Source organism: Danio rerio, chromosome 18 (genome assembly GCF_052040795.2).
Source record: "Danio rerio strain M-AB ecotype USA chromosome 18, GRCz13ab, whole genome shotgun sequence".
Lineage (NCBI taxonomy): Eukaryota > Metazoa > Chordata > Actinopteri > Cypriniformes > Danionidae > Danio > Danio rerio.
This window is the reverse complement of record NC_141038.1, coordinates 19,235,017-19,262,500: the sequence shown is the minus strand read 5'-3', so window position 1 is coordinate 19,262,500 and position 27,484 is coordinate 19,235,017. Positions and strand designations below refer to the sequence as shown.

General features: G+C 36.2%; 1 protein-coding gene and 1 long non-coding RNA gene across 41 annotated transcripts in view; one reads left to right on the top strand and one right to left on the bottom strand.

Moving 5' to 3' along the window:
• LOC101885646 (uncharacterized) overlaps window positions 1-22,846 on the top strand; it is a 50,783-nt gene extending 27,937 nt beyond the window's left edge. Inside the window, exon 3 of the long non-coding RNA XR_015514891.1 lies at window positions 22,774-22,846. This is a non-coding gene — a long non-coding RNA (uncharacterized LOC101885646). The remainder of the gene's footprint in view (window positions 1-22,773) is intronic.
• znf423 (zinc finger protein 423) overlaps window positions 1-27,167 on the bottom strand; it is a 266,334-nt gene extending 239,167 nt beyond the window's left edge. For 6 of the 40 annotated variants that reach the window (XM_087292379.1, XM_087292392.1, XM_087292390.1 and 3 more), the window contains exons 1-4: window positions 27,062-27,167; window positions 25,538-25,588; window positions 25,349-25,451; window positions 24,940-25,024 (exon numbers count right to left, since the gene is read on the bottom strand). The gene's annotated coding sequence lies outside the window, so the exon portion shown is untranslated. The remainder of the gene's footprint in view (window positions 1-24,939; window positions 25,025-25,348; window positions 25,452-25,537; window positions 25,589-27,061) is intronic. The other 34 variants (XM_087292382.1, XM_087292395.1, XM_087292388.1 and 31 more) reach the window with 7 other exon arrangements.
• Window positions 27,168-27,484: the final 317 nt, after the last annotated feature.

Below are 27,484 nucleotides of genomic sequence, written 5' to 3'. Positions count from 1 at the left end.
ATCTACATCTATCTATCTATCTGTCTATCTATCTATCTATCTATCTATCTATCTACCTCTATCTATCTATCTATCTATCTATCTATCTATCTATCTATCTATCTATCTATCTATCTATCTATCTACCTCTACCTATCTATCGATCTATCTATCTATTATAATTCATGCTAGAATCATGCTAGTTACATGCTAATTCAAGCTAGAATCATGCTAGTCACATGCTAATTTATGCTAGAATCATGCTAGTCACATGCTAATTCATACTAGAATCATGCTAACAACATGCTAATTCATGCTAGAATCATGCTAGTAACATGCTAATTCATGTTAGAATCATGCTAACAACATGCTAATTCATGCTAGAATCATGCTAGTCACATGCTAATTCATGCTAGAATCATGCTAGTCACATGCTAATTCATGCTAGAATCATGCTAACAACATGCTAATTCATGCTAGAATCATGCTAGTAACATGCTAATTCTTGTTAGAATCATGCTAACAACATGCTAATTCATGCTAGAATCGTGTTAATTCATGCTAAAATCATGCTAATAACATGCTAATTCATGCTAGAATCATGCTAACAACATGCTAATTCATGCTAGAATCATGCTAACAACATGCTAATTCATGCTAGAATCGTGTTAATTCATGCTAAAATCATGCTAGTAACATGCTAATTCATGTTAAATCATGCTAGGTACATGCTAATTCATGTTAGAATCATGCTAACAACATGCTAATTCATCCTAGAATCATGCTAGTAACATGCTAATTCATGCTAGAATCATGCTAGGAACATGCTAATTCTGGCTAGAATCATGCTAGTAACATGCTAATTCATGCTAGAATCATGCTAAGAACATGCTAATTCATGCTAGAATCATGCTAACAACATGCTAATTCATGCTATAATCGTGTTAATTCATGCTAAAATCATGTTAGTAACATGCTAATTCATGTTAAAATCATGCTAGGTACATGCTAATTCATGCTAGAATCATGCTAGTAACATGCTAATTCATGCTAGAATCGTGCTAACAACATGCTAATACATGCTAGAATCATGCTAACAACATGCTAATTCATGCTAACAACATGCTAATTCATACTAAAATCATGCTAACAACATGCTAATTCATGCTAGAATCATGCTAACAACATGCTTTTTCACGTTAAAATCATGCTAATAACATGCTAATCTATCTATCTATCTATCTATCTATCTATCTATCTATCTATCTATCTATCTATCTATCTATCTATCTATCTATCTATCTATCTTTTCATACTTTTTAAAACTGTTTAAACTAAATAAACTATTACCGTCAGGCTTTCACAAGCCAGCCTCAAAGTTTGTTCTCAAACTTTAAGAATCTAGTTAGGCTGGCTTGTGTAGCAAGCCAGACTACTGTTATCCTATTAAACTTATTAGGCTGGCTTGTGTAGCAAGCCAGACTACTGTTATCCTATTAAACTTATTAGGCTGGCTTGTGTAGCAAGCCAGACTACTGTTATCCTATTAAACTTAATATTATTAGGCTGGCTTGTCAAAGCCAGACTACTGTTCTACTATTTAAACTTATTATTATTATTAATTTTATTATTATTCTTCTTCTGAGACTAAAATTCAAACTCTATCTACTCCTTGAACTTTCAAGCTATTACCACCAAACTCACACCAGACCTCCAAACTGGTCTGACTCGGTATGCCATATCTCCTCAGACTGATCCAACTTTCGGTTTTCCGAAAAACGTCCCGGGACTGTCGGAAAAATCCCATAGACTTAACATTGGACCAAACTTTGTGACCTCGTAACTCTGCGTCAGACTGTCGCACAGAACTCTAACTGGGCTCATTTAACTCAGACTATCAAACTGCCAATGACTGATCACCTTTAAACTTTCTAGCCACGCCCTAGCAACCACTTTTGGACCCTAGAAACTGTCCCATAGACTTCCATTCAAAAGACTCTCATTGACTTAACATGGGATCAAACTTTGTGAGCCAATAACTCTGGATCAGACTGTCCTACAGACTAATGGCTGAGCTCATTTAACTACGACTACCAAACTGCCAATAACTGGTGAGCTTTTAACTTTCTAGCCACACCCCTAACTACCACATACTGCACCCTAGCAACTGTCCCGTAGACTTCCATTACAAAAGACTCTCATTGACTTAACATGGGATCAAACTTTGTGAGCTCATAACTCTGCATCAGACTGTCATACAGACTAATGGCTAAGCTCATTTAACTCAGTCTTGCCAGCAGCCAATCACTGATGGCCTTTTAACTTTCTAGCCACACCCCTAACTACCACATACTGCACCCTAGCAACTGTCCTATAGACTGTAATTAGCTGTGCTTTCAAATGCTTATAATTCTAACATGCTAATGACATGCCAATCATGCTAGCAACATGCTACTCATATGCTAATCATGCTAATGACATGCTAACTCATACTGGAAACATGCTAATGACATGCTAATTTGTACAAGAATCATGCTAGTAACATGCTAATTCATACTAATAATACTAACTCATTCATTCAACTCATTCATACTAACTCATGTTAATAACTGGCCTACATGCATACCTTTGCTTAGCAGTGTCCTATTGACTTGGGGGATGGCTCATCTGACTCAGACAACCAATGAGCATCTCAATATGATAATGAAGCTCACAAGCCACGCCCCCAAATTGATTCCATAGACTTCCATTAAAATAGGCCAAGATGCATATCTTTGCATAGCAGTGTCATAGAGACATGGGGGTTGGTTCATTTGACTTAGACAGCAAACCACAATCAAGTGCACTCTGTAACCTCGCCCATAGCAACAAAACAGAGTACCCTAGCAACCATTCATCAACAGCTATATCTCAGCATCAGAACATCGTAGAGACTTGGAGATTGGCTCGTTTGACTCATGCTAGCAAACGGAACTTCCTAAATGCTACACATGCTAGCAGTGATTAGCTACATGCTAATATTGACTAGCCAAGTACTGTAACTTGCTAGAAATGCTTACTAAGTATAAATGTTTTATCAGGCATGTATGTGAGGCTTGCCTAGTAACCAACCAGGGTACCCTAGCAACTGCCTAGCAACCATCCAAATTACCCTAGCAATCGCCTAGCAACCACCTAGCAACGGCCTAGTAATGCCTTAATAAGGGCCTAGTGACCACTCAGGACACCCTAGCAACCGCCTAGCAACGCCTTAGCAACCACTCAGAATACCTTAGCAACCACCTAGCAACACCTTAGCAACCACCAAGCAACCACTTGGGACACCTTAGCAACCGCCTAGCAACACCTTAGCAACCACCTAGCAACCAGTCAGAACACCCTAGCAACCGCCTAGCAACGCCTTAGCAACCACCAAGCAACCACTCAGGACACCCTAGCAACCACCTAGCAACACCTTAGCAACCACCTAGCAACCACTCAGGACACCCTAGCAACCGCCTAGCAACGCCTTAGCAACCACTCAGAATACCCTAGCAACCACCTAGCAACACCTTAGCAACCGCTTAGCAACCACTTAGGACTCCTTAGCAACCACCTAGCAACACCTTAGCAACCACCTAGCAACCACTCAGAACACCCTAGCAACCACCTAGCAACACCTTAGCAACAACCTAGCAACCACTTAGAACACCCTAGCAACCGCCTAGCAACACCTTAGCAACCACTCAGAACACCCTAGCAACCACCTAGCAACATCTTAGCAACCACTCAGAACACCCTAGCAACCGCCTAGCAACGCCTTAGCAACCACCTAGCAACCACTCAGAACACCATAGCAACCACCTAGCAACAGCCTAGCAACCGCCTAGCAACATCTTAGCAACCACCTAGCAACCACTCAGGACACCCTAGCAACTGCCTAGCAACGACTTAGCAACCACTCAGAATACCCTAGCAACCACCTAAGCATGCTATGTGACATGCTAATTCATACTAGAATCATGCTAGTAACATGCTAATTCATACTAGAATCATGCTAATAACATGCTAATCCATACTAGAATCATGCTAGTAACATGCTAATGCATGCCAGAATCATGCTAATAACATGCTAATTCACGCTAGAATCATGCTAGTAACATGCTAATTCATACTATAATCATGCTAATAACATGCTAATTCATGCTAGAATCATGCGAGTAACATGCTAATTCATGCTAGAATCATTCTAGTAACATGCTAATTCATACTAGAATCATGCTAAAATCATGCTAATAACCTGCTAATTCATACTAGAATCATGCTAGCAGTATGCTAATTCATATTAGAATCATGCTAGTGACATGCTAATTTATTCTAGAATCATGCTAGTAACATGCTAATTCATGCTAGAAGCATGCTAATAACATGCTAATTTATACTAGAATCATGCTAATAAAATGCTAATTTATACTACACTCATGCTAATAACATGCTAATCCATGCTAGAATCATGCTAATGCATGCTAGAATCATGCTAATAACATGCTACTTATACTTTTTCAAACTTTGAAAAAACTTTTTCAAACATGCTAATTTATACTAAAATCATGCTAATAAAATGCTAATTTGTACTACACTCATGCTAATAACATGCTAATCCATGCTAATCCATGCTAGAAACATGCTAATGCATGCTAGAATCATGCTAATAACATGCTACTTATACTTTTTCAAACTTTGAAAAAACTTTTTCAAACATGCTAATTTATACTAGAATCATGCTAATAAAATGCTAATTTGTACTACACTCATGCTAATAACATGCTAATCCATGCTAATCCATGCTAGAAACATGCTAATGCATGCTAGAATCATGCTAATAACATGCTACTTATACTTTTTCAAACTGTTTTTAAACTAAACAAACTATTACCAACAGGCTTTGTCAAGCCAGCCTCAAAGTTTGTCTCGACGAACTTTACTGTCTAGTTATTATTCTTCTTCTGAGACTAAAAATTAAACTGTATCTCGTCCTAGGCCTTTCAAGCTATGACCATCAAACTCGGGTCAGACCTCTGACCTATTCTGACTCGAGTTGCTATATCTTTTCCGACTGATCCGGCTTTCGGTTTTCCGAAAAACGTCCCGGGACCGTCGGAAAAATCCCATAGACGTAACATTGGATCAAACTTTTTGACCTCATAACTCCGCATCAGAATGTCACACAGACTTCTAACTGGGCTCATTTAACTCAGACTATCAAACTGCCAATGACTGACCACCTTTAAACTTTCTGGCCACGCCCTAGCAACCACTTTTGGACCCTAGAAACCGTCCCATAGACTTCCATTGCAAAATACTCTCATTGACTTTGCATGGGATCAAACTTTGTGAGCTCATAACTCTGCATCAGACTGTCCTACAGACTAATGATTGAGCTCATTTAACTCAGTCTAGCCAGCAGCCAATCACTGATGTCCTTTTAACTTTCTAGCCACACCCTAACAACCAGATACTGCACCCTAGCAACTGTCCCATAGACTGCCATTAAAGAGGTTCAGACTGATATTGTCATGCTGCAGTGTGATAGAGACATGGGGGTTGTTTTTAACTGTTCATACTGGCAAGAAGCTTTGATACATCATCAGTCTAAGCTGTCAATCAACTCCATAGCAACAAAACAGACTAACCTAGCAACGATATAACAGCAGCTATATCTCAGCATCAGAACATCGTAGAGAGGCGGGGGTTGGCTTGTTTGACTCATGCTCGCACACCATCTATCTATCTATCTATCTATCTATCTATCTATCTATCTATCTATCTATCTATCTACCTACCTACCTACCTACCTACCTACCTACCTACCTACCTACCTACCTACCTACCTATCTATCTATCTATCTATCTATCTATCTATCTATCTATCTATCTATCTATCTATCTATCCATCATGCTAACAACATGCTAATTCATGCTAGAAACATGCTAGTTACATGCTAATTCATGCTAGAATCATGCTAGTCACATGGTAATTCATACTAGAATCATGCTAGTCACATGCTAATTCATGCTAGAATCATGCTAACAACATGCTAATTCATGCTAGAATCATGCTAGTCACATGCCAATTCATGCTAACAACATGCTAATTCATGCTAGAATCATGCTAGTAACATGCTAATTCATGTTAGAATCATGCTAACAACATGCTAATTCATGCTAGAATCATGCTAGTAGCATGCTAATTCATGTTCGAATCATGCTAACAACATGCTAATTCATGCTAGAATCATGCTAGTAACATGCTAATTCATGCTAGAATCATGTTAACAACATGCTAATTCATGCTAGAATCATGCTAGTCACATGCTAATTCATGCTAGAATCATGCTAGTCAAATGCTAATTCATGCTAGAATCATGCTAACAACATGCTAATTCATGCTAGAATCATGCTAGTAACATGCTAATTCATGCTAGAATCATGTTAGTAACATACTAATTCATGCTAGAATAATGCTAACAACATGCTAATTCATGCTAGAATCATGCTAGTCACATGCTAATTCATGCTAGAATCATGCTAGTCAAATGCTAATTCATGCTAGAATCATGCTAACAACATGCTAATTCATGCTAGAATCATGCTAACAACATGCTAATTCATGCTAGAATCGTGCTAATTCATGTTAAAATCATGCTAGGTACATGCTAATTCATGCTAGAATCATGCTAACAACATGCTAATTCATGCTAGAATCATGCTAACAACATGCTAATTCATGCTAGAATCATGCTAGTCACATGCTAATTCATGCTAGAATCATGCTAGTCAAATGCTAATTCATGCTAGAACCATGCTAACAACATGCTAATTCATGCTAGAATCATGCTAGTAACATGCTAATTCATGCTAGAATCATGCTAGTAACATACTAATTCATGCTAGAATCATGCTAACAACATGCTAATTCATGCTAGAATCATGCTAACAACATGTTAATTCATGCTAGAATCGTGCTAATTCATGCTAAAATCATGCTAGTAACATGCTAATTCATAATGGAATCGTGCTAAAACATGCTAATTCATGCTAGAATCATGCTAACAACATGCTAATTCATGCTAAAATCATACTAGTAACATGCTAATTCATGTTAACAACATGCTAATTCATGCTAAAATGATGCTAGTAAAATGCTAATTCATGCTAGAATCATGCTAACAACATGCTATTTCACGCTAGAATCATGCTAATAACATGCTAATCTATCTATCTATCTATCTTTTCATACTTTTTAAAACTGTTTAAACTAAATAAACTATTACCGTCAGGCTTTCACAAGCCAGCCTCAAAGTTTGTTCTCAAACTTTAAGAATCTAGTTATTAGGCTGGCTTGTGTAGCAAGCCAGACTACTGTTATCCTATTAAACTTATTATTATATTTATTATTCTTCTTCTGAGACTAAAAATTAAACTCTATCTCGTCCTAGGCCTTTCAAGCTATGACCATCAAACTCGGGTCAGACCTCCGAACTATTCTGACTCGAGTTGCTATATCCTTTCCGACTGATCCGACTTTCGGTTTCCCGAAAAACGTCCCGGGACCATCGGAAAAATCCCATAGACGTAACATTGGATCAAACTTTGTGACCTAATAACTCCGCATCAGAATGTCACACAGACTTCTAACTGGGCTCATTTAACTCAGACTGTCAAACTGCCAATGACTGATCACCTTTAAACTTTCTGGCCACGCCCTAGCAACCACTTTTGGACCCTAGAAACCGTCCCATAGACTTCCATTGCAAAAGACTCTCATTGACTTTACATGGGATCAAACTTTGTGAGCTCATAACTCTGCATCAGACTGTCCTACAGACTAATGATTGAGCTCATTTAACTCAGTCTAGCCAGCAGCCAATCACTGATGGCCTTTTAACCTTCCAGCCACACCCTAACAACCAGATACTGCACCCTAGCAACTGTCCCATAGACTGCCATTAAAGAAGTTCAGACTGATATTGTCATGCTGCAGTGTGATAGAGACATGGGGGTTGTTTTTAACTGTTCATACTGGCAAGAAGCTTTGATACATCATCAGTCTAAGCTGTCAATCAACTCCATAGCAACAAAACAGACTAACCTAGCAACGATATAACAGCAGCTATATCTCAGCATCAGAACATCGTAGAGAGGCGGGGGTTGGCTTGTTTGACTCATGCTCTTACACAATCAATCTATCTATCTATCTACCTCTACCTATCTATCTATCTATCTATCTATCTATCTATCTATCTATCTATCTATCTATCTACCTTTATCTATCTATCTATCTATCTATCTATCTATCTATCTATCTATCTATCTATCTATCTATCTACCTCTACCTATCTATCTATCTATCTATCTATCTATCTATCTATCTATCTATCTATCCATCATGCTAACAACATGCTAATTCATGCTAGAATCATGCTAGTTACATGCTAATTCATGCTAGAATCATGCTAGTCACATGCTAATTCATGCTAGAATCATGCTAGTCACATGCTAATTCATGCTAGAATCATGCTAACAACATGCTAATTCATGCTAGAATCATGCTAATTTATGCTAAAATCATGCTAGTAACATGCTAATCCATGCTAGAATCATGCTAACAACATGCTAATTCATGCTAGATTCATGCTAGTAACATGCTAATTCATGCTAGAATCATGCTAGTCACATGCTTATTCATGCTAGAATCATGCTAGTCACATGCTAATTCATGCTAGAATCATGCTAATTCATGCTAGAATCATGCTAACAACATGCTAATTCATGCTAGAATCATGCTAATTTATGCTAAAATCATGCTAGTAACATGCTAATCCATGCTAGAATCATGCTAACAACATGCTAATTCATGCTAGATTCATGCTAGTAACATGCTAATTCATGCTAGAATCATGGTAGTATCATGCTAATTCATGCTAGCGTCGTGCTAACAACATGCTAATTCATGCTAGAATCATGCTAGTAACATGCTAATTCATGCTAGAATCAAGCTAACAACATACTAATTCATGCTAGAATCATGCTAGTAACATGCTAATTCATGCTAGAATCATGCTAACAACATGCTAATTCATGCTAGAATCATGCTAGTAACATGCTAATTCATGCTAGAATCTTGCTAACAACATGCTAATTCATGCTAGAATCATGCTAACAACATGCTAATTCATGCTAAAATCATGCTAGTGAAATGCTAATTCATGCTAGAATCATGCTAACAACATGCTAATTCATGCTAGAATCATGCTAGTAACATGCTAATTCATGTTAGAATCATGCTAACAACATGCTAATTCATGCTAGAATCATGCTAGTAACATGCTAATTCATGCTAGAAGCATGCTAACAACATGCTAATTTATGCTAGAATCATGCTAGTAGCATGCTAATTCATGCTAGAATCTTGCTAGTAACATGCTAAATCATGCTAGAATCATGCTAACAACATGCTAATTCATGCTAGAATCATGCTAACAACATGCTAATTCACGCTAGAATTGTGCTAAATCATGCTAAAATCATGCTAGTAACATGCTAATTCATTCTAGAATCATGCTAGTAACATGCTAATTCATGCTAGAATCGTGCTAACAACATGCTAATTCATGTTAAAATCATGCTAACAACATGCTAATTAATGCTAAAATCATGCTAGTAACATGCTAATTCATGTTAAAATCATGCTAACAACATGCTAATTCATGCTAAAATCATGCTAGTAACATGCTAATTCATGCTAGAATCATGCTAACAACATGCTATTTCACGTTAAAATCATGGTAATAACATGCTAATCTATCTATCTATCTATCTATCTATCTATCTATCTATCTATCTATCTATCTATCTATCTATCTATCTATCTTTTCATACTTTTTAAAACTGTTTAAACTAAATAAACTATTACCGTCAGGCTTTCACAAGCCAGCCTCAAAGTTTGTTCTCAAACTTTAAGAATCTAGTTATTAATATTATTATTCTTCTTCTGAGACTAAAAATTAAACTCTATCTCGTCCTAGGCCATTCAAGCTATGACCATCAAACTCGGGTCAGACCTCCGAACTATTCTGACTCGAGTTGCTATATCTTTTCCGACTGATCCGACTTTCGGCTTTCCGAAAAACGTCCCGGGACCGTCGGAAAAATCCCATAGACGTAACATTGGATCAAACTTTGTGACCTCATAACTCCGCATCAGAATGTCACACAGACTTCTAACTGGGCTCATTTAACTCAGACTATCAAACTGCCAATGACTGATCACCTTTAAACTTTCTGGCCACGCCCTAGCAACCACTTTTGGACCCTAGAAACCGTCCCATAGACTTCCATTGCAAAAGACTCTCATTGACTTTACATTGGATCAAACTTTGTGAGCTCATAACTTTGCATCTGACTGTCCTACAGACTAATGGCTGAGCTCATTTAACTCAGTCTAGCCAGCAGCCAATCGCCGATGGCCTTTTAACTTTCTAGCCACGCCCTAACAACCAGATACTGCACCCTAGCAACTGTCCCATAGACTGCAATTAAAGAGGTTCAGACTGATATTGTCATGCTGCAGTGTGATAGAGACATGGGGGTTGTGTTTAACTGTTCATACTGGCAAGAAGCTTTGATACATCATCAGTCTAAGCTGTCAATCAACTCCATAGCAACAAAACAGACTAACCTAGCAACGATATGGCACCAGCTATATCTCAGCATCAGAACATCGTAGAGAGGCGGGGGTTGGCTTGTTTGACTCATGCTCTTACACCATCTATCTATCTATCTATCTATCTATCTATCTATCTATCTATCTATCTATCTATCTACCTTTACCTATCTATCTATCTATCTATCTATCTATCTATCTATCTATCTATCTATCTATCTATCTATCTATCTACCTCTACCTATCTATCTATCTATCTATCTATCTATCTATCTATCTATCTACCTCTACCTATCTATCTATCTATCTATCTATCTATCTATCTATCTATCTATCTATCTATCTATCTACCTCTATCTATCTATCTATCTATCTATCTATCTATCTATCTATCTATCCATCATGCTAACAACATGCTAATTCATGCTAGAATCATGCTAGTTACATGCTAATTCATGCTAGAATCATGCTAGTCACATGCTAATTCATGCTAGAATCATGCTAGTCACATGCTAATTCATGCTAGAATCATGCTAATTTATGCTAAAATCATGCTAGTAACATGCTAATCCATGCTAGAATCATGCTAACAACATGCTAATTCATGCTAGATTCATGCTAGTAACATGCTAATTCATGCTAGAATCATGCTAGTATCATGCTAATTCATGCTAGAATCATGCTAACAACATGCTAATTCATGCTAGAATCATGCTAATTTATGCTAAAATCATGCTAGTAACATGCTAATCCATGCTAGAATCATGCTAACAACATGCTAATTCATGCTAGATTCATGCTAGTAACATGCTAATTCATGCTAGAATCATGCTAGTATCATGCTAATTCATGCTAGCATCGTGCTAACAACATGCTAATTCATGCTAGAATCATGCTAGTAACATGCTAATTCATGCTAGAATCATGCTAACAACATGCTAATTCATGCTAGAATCATGCTAGTAACATGCTAATTCATGTTAGAATCATGCTAACAACATGCTAATTCATGCTAGAATCATGCTAACAACATGCTAGTTCATGCTAGAATCCTGCTAACAACATGCTAATTCATGCTAGAATCATGCTAGTGAAATGCTAATTCATGCTAGAATCATGCTAACAACATGCTAAATCATGCTAGTAACATGCTAATTCATGTTAGAATCATGCTAACAACATGCTAATTCATGCTAGAATCATGCTAGTAACATGCTAATTCATGCTAGAAGCATGCTAACAACATGCTAATTTATGCTAGAATCATGCTAGTAGCATGCTAATTCATGCTAGAATCTTGCTAGTAACATGCTAAATCATGCTAACAACATGCTAATTCATGCTAGAATCATGCTAACAACATGCTAATTCATGCTAGAATTGTGCTAATTCATGCTAGAATCATGCTAGTAACATGCTAATTCATGCTAGAATCGTGCTAACAACATGCTAATTCATGTTAAAATCATGCTAACAACATGCTAATTATTGCTAAAATCATGCTAGTAACATGCTAATTCATGCTAAAATCATGCTAACAACATGCTAATTCATGCTAGAATCATGCTAGTAACATGCTAATTCATGCTAAAAGCATGCTAACAACATGCTAAATCATGCTAGAATCATGCTAGTAACATGCTAATTCATGCTAGAATCATGCTAGTAACATGCTAATTCATGCTAGAATCATGCTAACAACGTGCTAATTCATGCTAGAATTATGCTAACAACATGCTAAAATCATGCTAGTAACATGCTAATTCATGTTAAAATCATGCTAGGTACATGCTAAATCATGCTAGAATCATGCTAGTAACATGCTAATTCATGCTAGAATCGTGCTAACAACATGCTAATTCATGCTAGAATCATGCGAACAACATGCTAATTCATGCTAGAATCATGCTAGTAACATGCTAATTCATGCTAGAATCATGCTAGTAACATGCTAATTCATGCTAGAATCATGCTAACAACGTGCTAATTCATGCTAGAATTATGCTAACAACATGCTAATTCATGCTAAAATCATGCTAGTAACATGCTAATTCATGTTAAAATCATGCTAGGTACATGCTAAATCATGCTAGAATCATGCTAGTAACATGCTAATTCATGCTAGAATCGTGCTAACAACATGCTAATTCATGCTAGATTCATGCGAACAACATGCTAATTCATGCTAGAATCATGCTAGTAACATGCTAATTTATGCTAAAATCATGCTAACAACATGCTAATTCATGCTAAAATCATGCTAGTAACATGCTAATTCATGCTAGAATCATGCTAACAACATGCTATTTCACGTTAAAATCATGCTAATAACATGCTAATCTATCTATCTATCTATCTATCTATCTATCTATCTATCTATCTATCTATCTATCTTTTCATACTTTTTAAAACTGTTTAAACTAAATAAACTATTACCATCAGGCTTTCACAAGCCAGCCTCAAAGTTTGTTCTCAAACTTTAAGAATCTAGTTATTAGGCTGGCTTGAGAAACAAGCCAGACTACTGAAATCCTATTTAAACTTATTATTTTTTTTATATATTATTCTTCTTCTTCTTCTGAGACTAAAATTCAAAATCTATCTCCTCCTAGAGCTTTCGAGCTATGACCACCAAACTCACACCAGACCTCCAAACTATTCTGACTCGGTATGCCATATCTTTTCCGACTGATCCGATATTCGATTTTCCGAAAAACGTCCCGGGACCGTCGGAAAAATCCCATAGACTTAACATTGGACCAAACTTTGTGACCTCATAACTCTGCATCAGACTGTCACACAGACTTCTAACTGGGCTCATTTAACTCAGACTACCTAACTGCCAATAACTGATGAGATTTTAACTTTCTGGCCACGCCCTAGCAACCACTTTTGGACCTTAGAAACTGTCCCATAGACTTCCATTCAAAAGACTCTCATTGACTTAACATGGGATCAAACTTTGTGAGCTCATAACTCTCAATCAGACTGTCCACCAGACTAATGGCTGAGCTCATTTAACTTAGACTACCAAACTGCCAATAACTGAAGAGCTTTTAACTTTCTAGCCACACCCTAACTACCAGATACTGCACCCTAGCAACAACAGTCCCATAGACTTTTATTGCAAAAGACTGTCATTGACTTAACAATAGATCTAACTTTGTGACCTCAAAACTATCTATCTATCCTTTTTCAAACTGCTTTTATCTATCTATCTATCTATCTATCTATCTATCTATCTATCTATCTATCTATCTATCTATCTATCTATCTATCTATCTATCTATCTATCTATCTATCTATCTATAAACTACTTTAATCTATCTATCTATCTATCTATCTATCTATCTATCTATCTATCTATCTATCTATATATCTATCTATCTATCTATCTATCTATCTATCTATCTATCTATCTATCTATCTATCTATCTATAAACTGCTTTAATCTATCTATCTATCTATCTATCTATCTATCTATATATCTATCTATCTATCTATCTATCTATCTATCTATCTATCTATCTATCTATCTATCTATCTATCTATCTATCTATCTATAAACTGCTTTAATCTATATCTATCTATCTATCTATCTATCTATCTATCTATCTATCTATCTATCTATCTATCTATCTATCTATCTATCTATCTATCTATAAACTGCTTTAATCTATATCTATCTATCTATCTATCTATCTATCTATCTATCTATCTATCTATCTATCTATCTATCTATCTATCTATCTATAAACTGCTTTAATCTATCTATCTATCTATCTATCTATCTATCTATCTATCTATCTATCTATCTATCTATCTATCTATCTATCTATCTATCTATCTATCTATAAACTGCTTTAATCTATCTATTTATCTATCTATCTATCTATCTATCTATCTATCTATCTATCTATCTATCTATCTATCTATCTATCTATCTATCTATCTATCTATCTATAAACTGCTTTAATCTATCTATTTATCTATCTATCTATCTATCTATCTATCTATCTATCTATCTATCTATCTATCTATCTATCTATCTATCTATCTATCTATCTATCTATCTATAAACTGCTTTAATCTATCTATTTATCTATCTATCTATCTATCTATCTATCTATCTATCTATCTATCTATCTATCTATCTATCTATCTATCTATCTATCTATCTATCTATAAACTGCTTTAATCTATCTATCTATCTATCTATCTATCTATCTATCTATCTATCTATCTATCTATCTATCTATCTATCTATCTATCTATAAACTGCTTTAATCTATCTATCTATTTATCTATCTATCTATCTATCTATCTATCTATCTATCTATCTATCTATCTATCTATCTATCTATCTATCTATCTATCTATCTATAAACTGCTTTAATCTATCTATCTATCTATCTATCTATCTATCTATCTATCTATCTATCTATCTATCTATCTATCTATCTATCTATCTATCTATCTATCTACCTCTTTCTATCTATCTATCTATGTATCCATCATGCTAACAACATGCTAATTCATGCTAGAATCATGCTAGTTACATGCTAATTCATGCTAGAATCATGCTAGTCACATGCTAATTCATGCTAGAATCATGCTAGTCACATGCTAATTCATGCTAGAATCATGCTAGTCACATGACAATTCATGCTAGAATCATGCTAGTAACATGCTAATTCATGTTAGAATCATGCTAACAACATGCTAATTCATGCTAGATTCATGCTAGTAGCATGCTAATTCATGTTAGAATCATGCTAACAACATGCTAATTCATGCTGGAGTCATGCTAGTAACATGCTAATTCATGCTAGAATCATGCTAACAACATGCTAATTCATGCTAGAATCATGCTAGTCACATGCTAATTCATGCTAGAATCATGCTAGTCACATGCTAATTCATGCTAGAATCATGCTAACAACATGCTAATTCATGCTAGAATCATGCTAGTAACATGCTAATTCATGTTAGAATCATGCTAACAACATGCTAATTCATGCTAGATTCATGCTAGTAGCATGCTAATTCATGTTAGAATCATGCTAACAACATGCTAATTCATGCTGGAGTCATGCTAGTAACATGCTAATTCATGCTAGAATCATGCTAACAACATGCTAATTCATGCTAGAATCAAGCTAGTCACATGATAATTCATGCTAGAATCATGCTAACAACATGCTAATTCATGCTAGAATCATGCTAGTAACATGCTAATTCATGCTAGAATCATGCTAGTAACATACTAATTCATGCAAGAATCATGCTAACAACATGCTAATTCATGCTAGAATCATGCTAGTAACATGCTAATTCATGCTAGAATCATGCTAACAACATGCTAATTCATGCTAGAATCGTGCTAAATCATGCTAAAATCTTGCTAGTAACATGCTAATTCATGTTAAAATCATACTAGGTACATGCTAATTCATGCTAGAATCATGCTAACATCATGCTAATTCATGCTAGAATCATGCTAACAACATGCTAATTCATGCTTGAATCATGCTAGTCAAATGCTAATTCATGCTAGAATCATGCTAGTCAAATGCTAATTCATGCTAACAACATGCTAATTCATGCTAAAATCATGCTAGTAACATGCTAATTCATGCTAGAATCATGCTAACAACATGCTAATTCATGCTAGAATCATGCTAGTAACATACTAATTCATGCTAGAATCATGCTAACAACATGCTATATCATGCTAGAATCATGCTAGTAACATGCTAATTCATGCTAGAATCATGCTAACAACATGTTAATTCATGCTAGAATCGTGCTAATTCATGCTAAAATCATGCTAGTAACATGCTAATTCATAGTGGAATCGTTCTAAAAACATGCTAATTCATGCTAGAATCATGCTAACAACATGCTAATTCATGCTAGAATCATGCTAGTAACATGCTAACAACATGCTAATTCATGCTAAAATCATGCTAGTAAAATGCTAATTCATGCTAGAATCATGCTAACAACATGCTATTTCACGCTAGAATCATGCTAATAATATGCTAATCTATCTATCTATCTATCTATCTATCTATCTATCTATCTATCTATCTATCTATCTATATTTTCATACTTTTTAAAACTGTTTAAACTAAATAAACTATTACCGTCAGGCTTTCACAAGCCAGCCTCAAAGTTTGTTCTCAAACTTTAAGAATCTAGTTAGGCTGGCTTGTGTAGCAAGCCAGACTACTGTTATCCTATTAAACTTATTATTATTTTTCTATATTATTCTTCTTCTGAGACTAAAAATTAAACTCTATCTCCTCCTAAGCCATTCAAGCTATGACCATCAAACTTGGGTCAGACCTCCGAACTATTCTGACTCGAGTTGCTATATCCTTTCTGACTGATCCGACTTTCGGTTTCCCGAAAAACGTCCCGGGACCGTCGGAAAAATCCCATAGACGTAACATTGGATCAAACTTTGTGACCTCATAACTCCACATCAGAATGTCACACAGACTTCTAACTGGGCTCATTTAACTCAGACTATCAAACTGCCAATGACTGATCACCTTTAAACTTTCTGGCCACGCCCTAGCAACCACTTTTGGACCCTAGAAACCGTCCCATAGACTTCCATTGCAAAATACTCTCATTGACTTTACATGGGATCAAACTTTGTGAGCTCATAACTCTGCATCAAACTGTCCTACAGACTAATGGCTGAGCTCATTTAACTCAGTCTAGCCAGCAGCCAATTACTGATGGCCTTTTAACTTTCTAGCCACACCCTAACAACCAGATACTGCACCCTAGCAACTGTCCCATAGACTGCCATTAAAGAGGTTCAGACTGATATTGTCATGCTGCAGTGTGATAGAGACATGGGGGTTGTTTTTAACTGTTCATACTGGCAAGAAGCTTTGATACATCATCAGTCTAAGCTGTCAATCAACTCCATAGCAACAAAACAGACTAACCTAGCAACGATATGGCACCAGCTATATCTCAGCATCAGAACATCGTAGAGAGGCGGGGGTTGGCTTGTTTGACTCATGCTCTTACACCATCTATCTATCTATCTATCTATCTATCTATCTATCTATCTATCTATCTATCTATCTATCTATCTATCTATCTATCTACCTTTATCTATCTACCTCTACCTATCTATCTATCTATCTATCTATCTATCTATCTATCTATCTATCTATCTATCTATCTATCTATCTACCTATCTATCTATCTACCTATCTATCTATCTACCTATCTATCTATCTATCTATCTATCTATCTATCTATCTATCTATCTATCTATCTATCTATCTATCTATCTATCTATCTATCCATCATGCTAACAACATGCTAATTCTTGCTAGAATCATGCTAGTCACATGCTAATTCATGCTAGAATCATGCTAACAACATGCTAATTCATGCTAGATTCATGCTAATTTATGCTAAAATCATGCTAGTAACATGCTAATCCATGCTAGAATCATGCTAACAACATGCTAATTCATGCTAGATTCATGCTAGTAACATGCTAATTCATGCTAGAATCATGCTAGTATCATAATAATTCATGCTAGCATCGTGCTAACAACATGCTAATTCATACTAGAATCATGCTAGTAACATGCTAATTCATGCTAGAATCATGCTAGTAACATGCTAATTCATGCTAGAATCATGCTAGTAGCATGCTAATTCATGCTAGAATCTTGCTAGTAACATGCTAAATCATGCTAGAATCATGCTAACAACATGCTAATTCATGCTAGAATCATGCTAGTAACATGCTAATTCATGTTAGAATCATGCTAACAACATGCTAATTCATGCTAGAATCATGCTAGTAACATGCTAAATCATGCTAGAAGCATGCTTACAACATGCTAATTTATGCTAGAATCATGCTAGTAGCATGCTAATTTATGCTAGAATCTTGCTAGTAACATGCTAAATCATGCTAGAATCATGCTAACAACATGCTAATTCATGCTAGAATCATGCTAACAACATGCTAATTCATGCTAGAATTGTGCTAATTCATGCTGAAATCATGCTAGTAACACGCTAATTCATGCTAGAATCATGCTAGTAACATGCTAATTCATGCTAGAAACATGCTAACAACATGCTAATTTATGCTAGAATCATGCTAACAACATGCTAATTCATGCTAATTCATGCTAACAACATGCTAATTCATGCTAGAATCATGCTAACAACATGCTAATTCATGCTAGAATCATGCTAGTAACATGCTAATTCATGTTAGAATCATGCTAACAACATGCTAATTCATGCTAGAATCATGCTAGTAACATGCTAATTCATGCTAGAAGCATGCCAACAACATGCTAATTTATGCTAGAATCATGCTAGTAGCATGCTAATTCATGCTAGAATCTTGCTAGTAACATGCTAAATCATGCTAGAATCATGCTAACAACATGCTAATTCATGCTAGAATCATGCTAGTAACATGCTAATTCATGTTAGAATCATGCTAACAACATGCTAATTCATGCTAGAATCATGCTAGTAACATGCTAATTCATGCTAGAAGCATGCTAACAACATGCTAATTTATGCTAGAATCATGCTAGTAGCATGCTAATTCATGCTAGAATCTTGCTAGTAACATGCTAAATCATGCTAGAATCATGCTAACAACATGCTAATTCATGCTAGAATCATGCTAACAACATGCTAATTCATGCGAGAATTGTGCTAATTCATGCTAAAATCATGCTAGCAACATGCTATTTCATGCTAGAATCATGCTAGTAACATGCTAATTCATGCTAGAATCGTGCTAACAACATGTTAATTCATGTTAAAATCATGCTAACAACATGCTAATTCATGCTAAAATCATGCTAGTAACATGCTAATTCATGCTAAAATCATGCTAACAACATGCTAATTCATGCTAAAATCATGCTAGTAACATGCTAATTCATGCTAGAATCATGCTAACAACATGCTATTTCACGTTAAAATCATGGTAATAACATGCTAATCTATCTATCTATCTATCTATCTATCTATCTATCTATCTATCTATCTATCTATCTATCTATCTATCTATCTATCTATCTTTTCATACTTTTTATAACTGTTTAAACTAAATAAACTATTACCGTCAGGCTTTCACAAGCCAGCCTCAAAGTTTGTTCTCAAACTTTAAGAATCTAGTTCTTCTTCTTCTTCTTATTCTTCTGAGACTAATTTTAAATTGTATCTCCTCCTAAACTTTTCAAGCTTCATACTTCAAACTTTCGTCAAACCTTCAAACTGGTCTGACTCGGGTTGCTATATCCTTTCCGACTGATCCGACTTTCGGTTTTCCGAAAAACGACCCGGAAAATTCCCAAAATTCCCATTGACTTAACATTGGGTCAAACTTTGTGACCTCATAACTCTGAATCAGACTGTCCTACAGACTTCTAACTGGGCTCATTTAACTCAGTCTAGCCAGCAGCCAATAACTGATGACCTTTTAACTTACTAGCCACTCCCTAGCAACCACTTTTGGCACCCTAGCAACTGTCCCATAGACTTCCATTGTAAAAGACTGCCATTGACTTAACATTGAGTCAACCTTTGTGAGCTCATAACTCTGCATCAGTCTGTCCTACAGACTAGAGTCAGGCCTCATTCAACTCAGTAGCCAATCACTGATGACCTTTAGACTTACTAGCCACTCCCTAGCAACCACTTATGGCACCCTAGCAACTGTCCCGTAGACTTCCATTGTAAAAGACTCTCATTGACTTAACATGGGATCAAACTTTGTGAGCTCATAACTCTGTATCAGACTGTCATACAGACTAATGGCTGAGCTCATTTAACTCAGACTACCAAACTGCCAATAAATGATTAGCTTTTAACTTTCTAGCCACACCCCTAACTACCACATACTGCACCCTAGCAACTGTCCCGTAGACTTCCATTACAAAAGACTCTCATTGACTTAACATTGGATCAAACTTTTTGAGCTCATAACTCTGCATCAGACTGTCATACAGACTAATGGCTGAGCTCATTTAACTCAGACTACCAAACTGCCAATAACTGATGAGCTTTTAACTTTCTAGCCACACCCCTAACTACCACATACTGCACCCTAGCAACTGTCCCGTAGACTTCCATTAAAATAGGCCAAGATACATATCTTTGCAAAGCAGTGTCATAGAGACATGGGGGTTGGTTCTTTGACTAAGACAACCAACCACATTCAAGTTCACTCTGTAACCTCGCCCATAGCAACAAAACAGAATACCCTAGCAACCATTCATCAACAGCTATATCTCAGCATCAGAACATCGTAGAGACTTGGAGATTGGCTCGTTTGACTCATGCTAGCAAACGGAACTTCCTATATGCTACACATGCTAGCAGTGACTAGCTACATGCTAATATTGACTAGCCAAGTACTGTAACTTGCTAGAAATGCTTACTAAGTATAAATGTTTTATCAAGCATGTATGTGAGGCTTGCCTAGTAACCAACCAGGGTACCCTAGCAACTGCCTAGCAACCACCCAAATTACCCTAGCAACCGCCTAGCAACCACCTAGCAATGGCCTAGTAATGCCTTAGTAAGGGCCTAGCGACCACTCAGGACACCCTAGCAACCGCCTAGCAACGCCTTAGCAACTATTCAGAATACCTTAGCAACCACTTAGCAACACCTTAGCAACCACCTAGCAACCACTTGGGACACCTTAGCAACCGCCTAGCAACACCTTAGCAACCACCTAGCAACCACTCAGAACACCCTAGCAACTGCCTAGCAACGCCTTAGCAACCACCTAGCAACACCTTAGCAACCACCTAGCAACCACTCAGGGTACCCTAGCAACCACCTAGCAACGCCTTAGCAACCACTCAGAATACCCTAGCAACCATCTAGCAACCACTTAGGACACCTTAGCAACCACCTAGCAACACCTTAGCAACCACCTCGCAACCACTCAGAACACCCTAGCAACCGCCTAGCAACACCTTAGCAACCACCTAGCAACCACTTAGGACACCCTAGCAACCGCCTAGCAACACCTTAGCAACCACCTAGCAACCACTTAGGACAACTTAGCAACCCCCTAGCAACACCTTAGCAACCACCTAGCAACCACTCAGAACACCCTAGCAACGCCTAGCAACACCTAAGCAACCACCTAGCAACCACTTAGGACACCTTAGCAACCACCTAGCAACACCTTAGCAACCACCTAGCAACCACTTAGGACACCTTAGCAACCACCTAGCAACACCTTAGCAACCACCTAGCAACCACTCAGAACACCCTAGCAACCGCCTAGCAACACCTTAGCAACCATCCAGCAACCACTCAGGACACCCTAGCAACCACCTAGCAACACCTTAGCAACCACCAAGCAACCACTCAGGACACCCTAGCAACCACCTAGTAACGCCTTAGCAACCACTCAGAATACCCTAGCAGCCACCTAGCAACCACTTAGGACACCTTGGCAACCACCTAGCAACACCTTAGCAACCACTTAGAATACCCTAGCAACCGCCTAGCAACACCTTAGCAACCACCTAGCAACCACTCAGAATACCCTAGCGACCACCTTGCAACACCTTAGTAACCACTTAGCAACTAGTCAGAACACCTTAGCAACTGCCAAGCACCACCTTAGCAACCACCTAGCAACCACTCAAAACACCCTAGCAACCGTTTAGCAACACCTTAGCAACCACCTAGCAACTAGTCAGACCACCTTAGCAACTGCCTTGCACCACCTTAGCAACCACCTAGCAACCACTTAAAACACCCTAGCAACCGCCTAGTAAAATGCTAATTCATGCTAGAATCATGCTAACAACATGCTAATTCAAGCTAGAATCATGCTAGTAACATGCTAATTCATGCTAGAATCATGCTAACAACATGCTAATTCATGTAAGAATCATGCTACTAACATGCTAATTCATGTTAGTAATATGTTAATTCAAGCTAAAATCATACTAACATTCTATTTACACTTTAAAACCACTTCAAACTTTCAGATTCGGCTTTTCAAGCCACCATAAAGTTTGTCCTCAAACTTTAATATCTAGTTAAAACTGTTGTGTTTAGAAATGTGTTGAAAAATGTTCTCTCAATTAAACAGAAATTAGAGGAAAAAATAAACAGGACAGCTAATAATTCTGACTTCAACTGTATATGTGCAATTCCATGCAAATGTCAACCTTGGTATGATAAAAATGGCAAAGTTTTCGACAAAATATCGAAACTGTTTCTGCATTTTTTTTTTTTGTGTAAGTAAGTGTTTTACAGTGCTTTAAAAATAGTCAAAATGTCTGTTTATGTTTAGCTTTTTATTTTCATTATATTTGATTTACCAAAATCACACAAGTGCCAATTTCACATCTGTCACATCCATCCAGCTTTTTCCACATAAATGCAAAAAAAGTCAAATAAAATAAAATCAATCGTTTTTTTCTATACTGAGGTAACTCTTATCCTTTTAATTAGCATTGTTTTTTTTTGGGATGTGCAGTTTAATTCACAGAATTATTAAAAGAAATTATATTTCCCAACCTTTTAATAAGAATTTAGTTAGGAAAATTAGATACAAATATTTGACGTTTCCTCTCCCTCCAAAATATGAAGTACATTTTACAATTATGTATATTTACCCTGCAAAAGACTTTTTGAGAAAATGATTTAAAGTGAATTGTAATGTTTGCCAATTCTGCAATAGTGATATTGAAACTGTTGAAAATCTATTTCATCATTGTTTCGTCATTGTAACAATTTGGTTAATCCTTTCTGGTCTCATGTGGACAACTGGACAAAACAATACATTTCAATGTTTCCTTCTATTTGTTGGGACATTGTGAAATTTGGAGTACATTTGAACAACAAAGATGATGACTTAACTGTAAACTGTTTACTTATTTTACTAAATTCTTCATTTATAAATGCAAATTTGAAAACTGCTCCTCGACTGATTTTATTTAAAAAGCAGTTTGCCATCTATGTAGAGGCTTTAAAAATAATGAAGGGTGAGAAGGCTTAGCAACTGATTTGTTTCAAGAATATGGTTTTATTTGACCCCTTACAGAGTTTCTGTTTTATGTCTGCAGAGTTTTTGTTTTTTTGTTAAGTTATTTTATAAGTTTTGGTTTATATGTTTGTTTGTGCAATTTTATGGCTTTATACATGATTCTTGAATATCAGTTTCTCAGTCATTTTGTGAAAGATTATGTTGGCAATGAGTTTGGCCTAAATTGTTGTTTTTGAAAGGCAAGCGAACGAAAAAAATTCACAGAATTTCTAGAAAGTATATTGTAGACTGTAAACTCGCTAACATTTTTTTCATCACATGCATAACACTTGTTTATTTCCCTTAAAGTAAAATATAAAAATGTTTACAGATTGATATTTTTCTGGTCCCATAACTTTGTGGTTAGTTGTTTTGGAAAATATAAACAGATCTTTCAATATAATGTTAACACATACTTCTGGCTAACTTACGATCCTTGTGTACAACGCAGAAAAAAGTAGATAAACTGATAGAAAATGTGGGGTATTTAGAACATACTTTTTTATATTTTATATTGATACTTAATATCAATGATTTGGTTAAATTGAAAACAACACAATTGAATAGAGGTGATTGAAAAAGTATAAAATGAGAAAGGTATGATGACATTTCAATTGATGACTGTTTGCAGTACTATGTCTGAATCAATGGAATCAAACATATAATATGTCAAAGATGCCAAAATAATAAAAAATGGCTCATGTAAAGCTCATATTTTTATGTAAAAAGAATAAATAATTTAAGTAATAGACAAATGAAGTGTGTGGTAATGGGGTGGGAAAATAATAAGCTTGTGCTTTATCCCGCTTCATTTTCAACCATGTTGAAATGTATTTTTTTGTTAAAGCATTTTTATGTATGATATTTCTGTTTGAAAATAAGTAAATCATATCAAAAACATGATGACAGTAAATAATATTTTGCTGGATATTTTTCAAGACACTTAATTAACATTTAAAAAAAACATTGGTCCTCCCTCGATGTTCAAGACGTGGTCATAGCCTTGGGTTCAAGTCAATATAAAAAATAAAAAAAAATGGGAGGAACTTCTTACAAAGCCACACGTTCTGAGACACTCGCTCATACCCTCACATTTTTGCTGTTAATTGTTGTGATAACACCTCTCGATTACAGGGGTTTAATTATCAACATGTTTGGCTGTTAGAGTGAGTACCTGGCACAGATCCTGGTGAAGGGCTCAAGGTTTCTAATGAAGATCTCACTCACAGCAGCATACAGGAGCTCAGTGTGGTGCTGTCCTAACAAAGAAGCACATTGCGTTTAGAGACGACCTGGGTATCTGCGAATTCTAACACAATAATGCCAAGAATATTCATAGTGATACATTTTGATTGATATCCAGTTGTGCGGGAATGGCAAGTGTGTGTCTCGGTGGGGGAAAAAAAGGTGATTTGTGTGATTGCAAAATCGTAACAGTAACTGAATGGCATGTTGCGGAACACAAATGAGGCTTGTCTGCACATCCGTTACGCCCAAAGCTGGTTTCACTCCGTTTGACTGGTAATCCTTCTGTCTCCTATTGCATTTATCAGCTTTAGTGGGGCCGTTTTTTGCTCGCTTACCCAAAAAAGGCCCAATCAACACCTCCCAGCTGGTGAAATGAAGCAGAACCAGGCCTCCATTACTTTGAGACGTGATGGATACTTCACAGCTGCGGTCGAGTGTCTGTGATCAGAGAGTGGAGAGACAAACAGCTGTAAAACATGCCCTACTAAAGACACACACATTTGCTGAGAGTAGAAGATACACACATAACTGTGCTGATTCATCCACAACTGCGTTTCATCTCATACAGGACTTTTCTGTGAAAACATTGCGTTATGAAGATTAACCATGGACTTATTGTAGTAATTGTGCTTTCTTGGTGTACTAATTTCCATTCGTGTGACCAGTTTAACTACAAATACCATGGTTATTATAGCAAAACCCTGCCTAATGTGTTTATTTATTTATTTTTTGTGAAACCAAGGTCTGAAGGAGGACAGGAATACATTGGTTTGGGAATGCTCTGAAAAATGATATTAAAACATTGGTGTAATATTAAAACGTATTGGATTATTCGTGGGCATTTATTCTCTTGGTGTAAAATCTAATTTGAGGCACATTTGCTATTTTACAATGCTTTGTTTTAGTGAAATATAGTCTTATTTCTATATTTGGTTTGTAATTGAAGATTATATAGGTTACATTTGTCCTCAAACAAACATTTCGTCGTCTGAAAACAATATTATCTCATTCAATTTAGAGAATGTATGCAAACTATAACCCCTTTACAAACACAGGCTCTAGTTATTATGAAATTGTACATGGTACAGTAGTTACACTCAGCAAGCCTTCGATTCATCTCCCAACGGTTCATTTTGAATGAGAAAAGATATTTACTGTTATTGAGGGGAAATACATTTACGCTAGCAATGTGTTCCGGAGGACGAAAGCAATTTGTAGGGTTGGTTCTGTATTTAAATCGCATTAAATGCTGCATTTCAGTTTTTCTCTTCTCTTCAAATGAAATATTCGAATAAAACATAGCCAAATCTCATTTGAGAACAGCATGTCTGTAATAGAAAAGCAAAGATGTTTTTAGGTTTCATACACGGAGAAAAATTAAACACTGAACAGCTTAATTAAATGTATAGTGTTATGTAGGTATACAGCGCTATCTAGTGGCTTAATTGGGCTTTATGGTAGTGGAATTACTGGTTTTTGTCATGTTTCCATGTTAAGCATTCAAATATGCTTACATTCAAAAACATAAATATTAACGTTACACTCTTGCATTTAAAAGTTAAATACACACTTATATTACATTTAAACTAAATATGTAAAATGTTTTTGTATCGATAACTTTCAAAAGAACAGTTACTCAAATATGCAATTTCACCCTTAATTTGTTTTAAACCTGACTTGAAAAATTTTTAAATGGCGGCTTTACCGTTAATCACCGTTTGGATTTGAGTTTTTGGGCATCTTCCGTGTACTGGTTTTAAATAACAAACTACAAAAAAGGAAAAACTATCAGTAGATAACATGACAAATAATTTTCATTAAAATGCTTTTAAACTCTATAATTAAAACTAGTATAGTTTTCGTCAGGCGGAAGGCCTAACGTTAATGGCCAAACGATATTTACTCATGTCATTCCAAACTAACAGTTACTCATGGTGGGAAATAATAGGTTGTTGAACGTTTTTTGTGATTGTTTCTCAATTCTCATATAACTAAAGTGAAATGTATATTAAGTTCCATACCGAGAAAACACCGCAAATGAGAATTACCCTTTCGTGAGCTTACAGAAGCAACATCTCCGCATACAGAATGAATCCCTCTGTGTCAGGCCTTCTCGATGAAGTTGAATCATTTGCTTACCAGTCCATCACTGCCAAACATTGTGGTTGCTGCGTTCACTTATGGCGTTTTTTACAACAAGAGAAACTTGAAAGGCTGGTTTTCATAAAGTGCAGCACAGATGGACTGATGGAGCCAAAACCCACGAGGGGGTTTAGTACCAGTTCAGGTAAAAACAAGTTGAGAGCAGCGACCCCTTTGGTCACGGTGAATAATGTTCCAAAACATGAACGACTTGAATATTGCAGTGAGGGTCAGATCTGAATTTGCATTAAGTCAAGTCAAATTGAGCAGAATAATCAAAGTAAACATTCATATGAATATTATTATCATGTCTTTTTTATTTGCTTTTA